Consider the following 9,933-nt stretch of genomic DNA (forward strand, 5'->3'; position numbering starts at 1 on the left):
ACCCTGAATAAGATGGAGACGTTGCGAGAGTGAGAGAAATTCAGTGTTTTGCAGAATCTGTTCTTATTTATGACGCTGATGTTCTCTTTGTCTTGCACCCGATTACCAGAGTGCATGTGCTCTGTCTACACAGAGAAAAATATGTATATGTTTAAGCTGATATCTGAAAATTATTCTATTGACTAAAAAACATTTATCCAATCTGTATGATAGGTTATATCATAACTATGCTCGGTGGTTGGACTGTACTCTTCCATTGAGAAGCAGCACATCTGGTGTTGGGTATAGGATGGAGTGGTGGAAAGTAACTAAGTACAAGTACATTGTTATCTATGTTGCGGTGCTGATACTGAACTATTTCAATTAACAATTAAAATAATGTAGTACTTTTCCCCACCACTGGTAAGAGATGCCTATTGCCTACTGGTTAACTGTATTCTAGTATTGCCTGAAGCTCATTGGTTCCATTTGTAAACTAAGAATTCAAATCACTCTCAGAGTTTGTACTGTACTTTTCTAATATTACAGACACTACTTCCGCCTCAGTCCTTTATCAGCATCCACTCCACAGAGGGGGGTTGTTGCAGACTAAGCAATGTACCACACCGTAGTCCCTCAAATGAATGCAAATTGGCATGCACGGACTCGAGAACAAACACACAATTTGCTATCGCCATCGTTGATTTACTGTACTGTAGTGTATAGTACATTTAATTGATCCCTGGGCACTGTTGTTTTGTGTCGCTGACGCTTGCTCTGTTGTTCATTAGGGAGGCAGAGCGACATGCACGGAACACAGAGAAATGGGCCTTCTTGGGGGGGGAGGGGGGGGTGGTCACAGGGGGAAATAGCCCATCAACAAGCTTGTTGTGTCACGATGCAATGCGTCATGAGCTTGTAGATCGTCTATTTCTGCTATACTCATTGTACAAGTAGGGCTTAAGTGTGTGTGTGTGTGTGTGTGTGTCTGAATGCATGTGTGGGGTGTCTCAGCGACAGCTTGTGTTAGTTGTAAGAAGGGAGCGCGGTGTGTTTTCACTCTCTGCTACTGGAGACTTGAGTGGAAGGTTACTGTGACACTAGCACAGCGCCGAACAATGTCAACACAGAAACATTGAAAGATCAGCCATTGTTGTGTTGTGGGGAAATCATTTAACCCCAGTCAGAATATGTTCTTTATTTGTGGTTCAAACCACGAGATTGAGATTCAAACCAGTGGCCTTGTGGTCCAAAGGCGAGAGCCCTATCGACTGAGCTACCTAACCGGACATGTCAATCACAACCAGTTTATTTATTTTTTGTAAAGTCATAATCTCAGACCCATGCACCGTCCCACCAGGCTATGGAATATATCTGTGAGTATGGAGTGAACTAGAACAAGCACAATTCATCACACACTGCATAGTTGAATGGGTGGAGATGCTCCCTATGGGGAAACAAAAGGTCCCAGGTTCGAGTCCCGGCAATGGGTCGAGGTGTCCCTGAGCAAGACACTGCCCCTTACTGCTGCTCCCCTCTGTGTCTGACCCATAGGTCTGACCTCTTGGACAGCAATCAGCTTGGTGAAGCTGTCAGGCACATGTGGAAAGGACTCAGGATGCAGACACAAAAAGTCACTCAAAACAGGCAAGGGGCAGGCAAAAAATCTAAACAGTAGAATGCAAAGGTCAAAATCCAAAGGCAGTCAGCGAGGGCAGAAGTACCGGCAAGGGCTTGGAAAAAAATCGTGGTCTAGAAAAAGCTAAACAGATATCAGTAAGGCATCCGCAAGGCTTGAATAGGGCTTGGGTGCTTGGAAGGTCTCAAGACAATCTGGCAAGGATTGCAGCGACTGAGACTTAAACACTGTGGGCATGATTGCAGGGGATAGAATGCAGGTGGTTCAGACACACCCACACTCCCACTCAGACTGTGACAGAAGCTGAAAACGTACTATATGCAACAATGCAACATCACAAGGTACGTGTTTCATTGCTATGTTTAATAGGACTTAAGTGGTTAACAGTAACACTAAAACGAATCAAAACTAAACTAAAACTGATTAAGTGTAAAAATATAAAAACTAGTAAATCCGTTCTAAAAACGAACTAAAACTAAACTATAATGAAAAATACTAAACTATTATAACCTTGCCATGTGCATGCTTTTCAGTTCCAGGAACAACAAAGTGTACTGACAAACAAGCATGTCTCTGACGTTGGACATCTAGTGACTCCTCATCAATGTTTCACTATATTCAAATACATTGTTGTCAGATGTGTGTGTGTGTGTGTGTGTGTGTGTGTGTGTGTGTGTGTGTGTGTGTGTAATGCACAATCTATGTAAAGCGCCTTTGGCGGAAGAAACCATGCAAGGCACCAACCACACATCAGGAGCAATTTGGGGTTCAGTGTCTTGCTCAAGGACACCTCAACACTAACTCTGGCTTTCTTTTTTAAACCGCCTCCTCGCCACTCGCCCTACACACTTGCCCTCGATATGCGCGTTCACGCGAGGCTGCGCCATATTAAGTGTCGTCCGAAACCAAGCAGCCTATAAGCCCTCAAGAGCGAGTCTGTGCCGATCTAGACTCCATTGCATTGTGCAGCCCTGCTCTGTGTCTGCATGGAAACCGCAACCTACAAATGTAAGTACCGCCACAAATAAATTATAAATAAACTGCTCCTATAAACAATCTTCATCTGATGCAGAATAGACAACGCTCCAACTGATGTTCACAAGGGCTCTTTATTTACCCCGCTGTGAAAAACTATAAATGAAACCACACAAACAAAACAACTTTTAACACAATGATTTATAAACACCATGGATGTATATGACATATGTCCTTTTTGACAGTCACGCTGTATTTCCTTTTAAATGTCCATATTAATGAACACAACACAAACATACACGATGCAATGCAATATAACTGTACAAACAAAATAACAGGTAACACAATTGCATGATGGTAACCATGGCAACGAATGGTGTCTCTTGTTTCTGCACAAGTGTATTTCCAAACTGTTTTTTATAACCAGCACCCTAATCAAGGGAACTTGATTCAGCTGGAGGGGCACTTCCTGACAAGGGAACCTCCCGAGAGCACTTCAAGTCAAGGGACTGGTTTCAAAAAGGGCCTGGGGGAGCCTGCAGGTTCGAACAGGCAACCTTGCGGTTTCAATCCAGCCACTCTACCCCTGATCCACCACCGCCACTGTGCGTGTGTGCCGAATATCGTCAACCACTGGATGGTTCGTCCCCCAAAAGTCATGCTGACACTAAGGTGGCAACGGTTAATATTTGTTTCCCATACGGTAATATATTCTTGGTATATCATATAGTAGGCTACTGCTGTCATAGTGCGGACATCATCATAGACTGGCAACATAAAGTCTGAGATCCACTCAAAAGCCATTATTAGGTCACATTTGTCCATTATACAGCTTTATAGCAGTGTACGTAGACAATCATGCAGTAAAGTGCCTTGGGTTGTACATTCATATTGGGCTCATGCTGCTGTGAGAAGGACTATAGCCTTATATTTATGCGTTATGTGCTCGAGTTGTCAGATATTGTGCTGAGATTGAGAAGGACATGTACACTAGTATTCTAGTGTGTCCAAATCTTGAAGCGAGTGATACAACATTAATATCTTCTAGTTATTATTATTGACAGTATGGTGAAGCATGTACGGCTTGAAACAAGCTGGACGAGTGGTGAGTTCCATGTGGTATTTTCAGGACTTCACTCACATAGAGTAGCCAGCAGCACAAGTCTACTTCCATGAAGTAGAAGCTAAGACTATATAATTACTTTGACTCAGGCCAGGTGTGACTGCTTAAATCAGCCATCACCTACAACCCCACAGTGATCTAGCCTCAGTTTGTTGTAAACCAAGCTTGTGTTCACTCCCAGCAAACCACACAGCAAACACAGCAACATCCATGGTAAGCCTTATTGGTTGCACAAAACAAATGGGACTAAAAACAATAGCGCCCACAGTGTTCCAATCATTTAGTTTTACAAATATATATGTCTCTCACCTTGCAAGGCTTGTAAAATGCTATTGTCACGTGTGCGGGGCAGGAGGGTAGGACCCAAGTGCAGACAGCAAGGCAGAGGCAGAAGATCTCAAATGCAACAGATTTATTTAAACAAAGACTCAAGTAACAGAACACACCGAGACTATAATAATCGGACAAGGAATTGACAGAACAGGGGAGTATATAAGGGCAGGGGAATAACAGGACACAGGTGAACACAACTGACAATCAACACTAGGATAGGCTAACAGGCAAACAGAACACAGGTGACTAGGGTTACACTAATACAGGGAGGTGAGACAAGGCAGGTGACAACAAACAAGGCAGACAGGAAACACAGGAACAAGACTACAAAATCAGAGTACACACTAAAACACACAAACTAGGAACAAGGAACACTAGAACCCAGCAGAAAACGCCAGATCGTGACAGCTATACACTGTAAGAATTGGATGCCTTTCACAAATGACTACTTTTCTCCCTCCATGAGTGTCTTTGGAATTAGCAGAGTGCTGGTTTTCTTCTCTTGTTTAACACAGCAGCCACAAAGCGGCCAAAGAATGTATCCATAAAGCGTTGAGAACCACTGTCTGTTGAGTGTTGAACAGCCAGTGGGCATACAATACAGTAAAGGTCTTTGTTATGCTAAGATACCTTTCTATGCCTTTCTGTGCAAACTGCAAAGATCCTCTTATACAAGCCTTAACTGATCAAACGTTTCCACTACAGTGTCCACAACCATATTCATCCCTCCCAGCAGCTTTTGTCCATTCACAACGTTGACTGGTGTCTCTGTGCCTTCAGGCTTAACAGCTCCATTGAATCATCCCGACTTCAGTTCGTCTTGAACTGCTCTCATTGTTCTCCCTGGAGTTCCATGTTTGCTTTTTATTTGATCTGTTATCTGATCCATATCCTCCTTTCTGCATGCTTGTGCCAACCTTCTTGCAATATACAGACATGCAATATACAGACATGCAATACGCATGCACTACTAGTACTACTACTACTACAATAATATAATACTTAATCATCCATGTACCTGCACCTTCAACAATGAATATAAGAATGTATACAGTATGTGTACCAACACTACATTTGTGAGAATTAATATACAGTCTGTCAGGCAGCAACAGACCATCAACAATGAGTATCTGAATTAATCTGGGTGAAAACAACAGTACAATAAAGATAGCAAGATAAAGTCAGAGAGAGAGAGAGAGAAGGAGAAGCTAGGATCTTCTCGTCTGACATCTGCGTTTGGATCCTATTAGAGTCATTAGATGATGAGATGTGATTTGTGAGTTTGCTGTTTCCCGTCCTTCTCTGACACAACACCGAGGAGACTTCCCAGAATGCCTCTGGATGAGGTCAGCCATGTCAAAAGCTCAGCCAAGGATACTCACTCACTGAAATACACACACGACGCACATCCCTGCACGCACGCACGCACGCACACACACACACACACACACACACACACACACACACACACACACACACACACACACACACACACACACACACATACGAACGTAGTTCTGTAGGTGACAGAGCCAGCGTTGTGAGACCACTAGGGACAAACTGTAAAAGGGTCAGAGGTAAAACACACACGCACACACACACACACACACACACACACGCACACGCACATGCACACGCACACTCACAGTGGACCAGAAATCTCTGTGGAACTGTTAAAAACCCACTGCTGAATTATTGATTCTCTTCTCTCTCTCTCTCTCTCTCTCTCTCTCTCTCTCTCTCTCCATAAGTCAATAGCTGTCTTTCAATGTACATGACTGTGACACCGCATAGACATATGCATGGGGTGATATCACCTATTGATCACGGAGGATATATTATCTGTTGATGATGCCCTTTACCCTTAGGACTACATCAACAAACAATGAATGCTGGTTTTAGTCTAAATAAGGAGCTGAGCAATGGTTTCCCTCAACAGTTGGTGTAAGCACTGCACACTGCAAGCATAAGCATGTGTAGTTAGTCATAATATTGTTTTACAGTATAGGCCAACGTTATTGGCCAATTAAGCAGAATTCGACTGACTGATTGACACATCAAGAACGAAGAAGGTTTTATTTGTCACTAGCTTATACGTTACGTATAAGCAGTGAAATGTTGTTGGACTGTGCAACATCCTAGATGTAATAATATTAATTAAGAGAAGAAATACAGAATAATATAATAAAACATCTTAGACATGTATCTTAGACATCTTACACATGTTCCAGAAGTGTCGAGATGATGTACTATAACTGTGCAGGTAAAGAGCATATTATGCATATCAATATAGCAGCAATATCACAGTCAAATGTGACCTAACTGAATGTGCAAAGGAGTTTGCACACAGAGAGTTGTTTGTCAGTGCCATTTCCTCTTCTTCTTATTGTCTCCACCAGGCCGAAGGCATGGGGAGAGAGTATGTTTTGCACTCCGTCCATGTGTGTGTGTGTGTGTGTGTGTGTGTGTGTGTGTGTGCGTGTGTGTGCGCGTCCGTCCATCCGTCTGTTACCAGCTAATCTCCGGCACCGTTAACCCGGTCGGTGCTACATTTTGCATGCACACTCCTTGGATGCCAACGATGAACCTCTACCCAAGATTTTTCCAGAAAAGCCTGTTTTTTTTTATTACTCCAGATTCTATCCCAAAGTCCTGCAAATCGTTACACAGTATCTCTATAGTCATGTGTTCAAGACGGATCTGTCCGATATTTCATATTCCTGTGCCTTTCCATCCTAATTGGCTAACATTGGCTTTCAAAGTTTGCAGGATTGGCCCGTTTTTCACAAAACCCCTCAAAACATGAATGCAGCGTGCAATTTATGTGACATCTTTCACAGACTTTCCTACTAGGCAGAGGAATATATCCCACCGTTTTCACATTGGCCTGTTATAGTGCCGCCAACAGGTGGATTTTTGCAAAACACATTTTTGGAACAAAATGCCTCAATTCATCCAATTGCAATGCCATCCAATGCGTAAGACAAAATGGCCTATTATAGTGCCACCAGGAGGCCACAACCTGACCTGGCCTGGTGGAGACCTGTGCCCCGAGGGGCACATTTTCTAGTTTGTTTCCCTTTGTTCATGTGTTCAAGTGCTCTGACAGCTGTTGGGAAGAAGCTTTTGCTCAGCCTTGAGCCCTTGGCTGTAAACTGCAAAGCATCTCAGTCATTTCCCGTTTCGCATCATCACAAACAGTTTGTTGCTAAGATGATGTTTGTCCTTAATAATCATTTTTGCCCTGCGCTCTCTCTCTCTCTCTCTCTCTCTCTCTCTCTCTCTATATATATACAGTACAGTATAGTATACATACATATTCCACTGAGATGAATATACCCATGCAAGCGGAGAGGCAGATGCTTTGAAACATTTCAAGTGGAATAGAGAATGGATCTCGATCTATATATCATACATATATTATGCATCTGTTCCCAATCTTCTATACTGGACACATGACGTTAAATAATGAATTTGTTCTCTGTGGACACAGAGATGGATGGACGGATGGATGGATATGATGGGATGTGTGTATGGGATATGTGTGTGTGTGTGTGTGTGTGTGTGTGTGTGTGTGTGTGTGTGTGTGTGTGTGTGTGTGTGTGTGTGTGTGTGTGCGTGCGTGCGTGCGTGCGTGCGTGGGTGGTATACAGTATATAGTGTGTATGTCCAAGGGACACAGGGAGGCTGTGCTTGGCATTGGGAACATCAAGAATGGATGTTGTGATGATGGTCACCAAAGCAAAGCAAGCGACAGTATATCACTACTAGTGATATACTGTCGCTTGCCAACAAACAAGTTATTCTCGGCGCAAGCGACACTGTCGGACTACAGAGTAGATTTCTCTTGGGCGTGTGTGTCGTGCATGCAGCGCAGCAGCAGAAATATTCAGCCCAGCAGGCGACTGACAATCACCATTTCCTGAATATAGAGCTCTCACTCCAGCATCAAAGGTAAGTGTGCGTGCGTGCGTGCGTGCGCGTGCGTGTTAAGTAAAGATAGTGAGTCTGACAGATTCAGTAGCCATACTCCTCTCTCATCTCAAAGTGCAATGTGATGTTATGTAAGTTCTGGCTGTGTGTGCTGGAAATAAATTGTGATGGTCTCTCTCTTTCAGCTGTATGTGTTTGTGGGTGTGTGTGTGTGTGTGTGTGTGTGTGTGTGTGTGTGTGTGTGTGTGTGTGTGTGTGCGTGCGTGCGAGAGAGAGAGACATACACAGAGATCTCTCTCTCTCTCTGTGTCTCTCTGTCGGCAGTGCCTTTGCCAGTGCTAGCGGACTGACTATAAATATTTTATATGGCACAGTGCATGTGGGAAAAATGTATTTTTAGACACATTTCCAGAAGCTCTCAAAAAGCCATAGTTTTCTAGCTGGCAGCCGAGCCAATAGTCAGGCGGCTTATTGGTGGAGATTCATTTGTCTATACCCATATCTCTTTGAAACACACTGTGTGTTGTGTGTGACTGTGCGTGTGTGTGTGTGTGTGTGTGTGTGTGTGTGTGTGTGTGTGTGTGTGTGTGTGTGTATGCACGCACGTGATTGTGATTGCACAGGCCTCAGTGTGTTAGAGATGCTCCTCAAGGTGATGCTTTCCTTCATTGCTCTTGTGAGGAAGGATGGAAAGGAGAGAGAGAGAGAGAGAGAGAGAGAGGTGGCTCCATGGAGACGAGTTGTGACGTTGTTGTGAGTTTGAATCAGATCCCAGACCAGCGTTCCACTCCATGTGGTCCGTCCCAGACCACAGAAGCCTTGAAATGCCTTCATCTCAAAGGAGGAAGAGGACGACGGTGGCGGTGGCCCGCATGGAGACCACATGAAACAGTGGAGAGAGAGGGACGAGCCAATCGCCTTCGGTGCTGTGCTTCTATGTATGAAATGGGGGGGGGGGGGGGGGGGGGAGTTGGAATGCCAAGCACAGCCTCCCTGTGTCCCTTGGACATGCATGCATGAGCACGTGCGCACTTACACACACAGGTCCTCACACAATCACACAGTCACACATTGTAGCTAAACTCTCCCCTGGAGGGTCCTCCCGCACTGCACCGGCGCAGGACACACATACACAGGCTGCGAACGCACTCGTCTATTCCAACGACGCGGCCATATTTTTCGAAGGGCGATATAGCTACAGTATGTCCAGCAGTTTGAGGGTTTGTGTTAACGCAAACATTGCATGCCATTGACAATGAATGGCCGGCTTTGAGTCTTTCTGTGAACACATAACCATTGATAAGACGCAAATTGTGATTGGCCGGAATGAGATGATGTATGATGAGAAGAGCGCCCCTCACTTCACACGGGTATGATTTTTGTAATGGGATACTTTCATTACCGTATAGGCAAGGAATTACTTGTCACTTTTGGGTCAATGTATTCATGTATGTATTAAGTAGCTGTGTAAAAAGTGGGATAATGTATGGCTATAGGTGGTCATTGTTGATAGATAATTCACCCTGTTGGTGATATACTGTATATATCAACAATGACCACTATAGCTTCCCTTATGAACCCGCTCAAGTAGGTTCTACTGTCAGAGGAAAGACGATGGAGACAGAAGGCAGGCGGGCCGTCCTTCACCTTCGCTTCCGCGCTGTGACGCCATTGAGTATTTTTGTTCCGTCCACTCTATCTTTAGCGACAAGTTCCGACAACCTTTGCTGTGTTTTTCTCGTCACGTCTCCATGGGTTTTAACCAATCCTGCTGTTGGTTGGGCGCGGTGTGTGGGAGAATGCACGGCTCGACGCATGTATGTAAGCACATTAGAGAGAAACAGCAGCGTCGTCTGGAGGATGGAGGAGGCTGCTCAATCCAACCTGCTCCATTCCTCCACATTCACATCTAATCCTCCTCCTCATTAGGAGGTGGGGACTGAGGCGTGGA

This window comes from Protomyctophum bolini (genome assembly GCF_963924005.1).
Source record: "Protomyctophum bolini genome assembly, chromosome: 17".
NCBI classification, from domain to species: Eukaryota; Metazoa; Chordata; class Actinopteri; order Myctophiformes; family Myctophidae; genus Protomyctophum; species Protomyctophum bolini.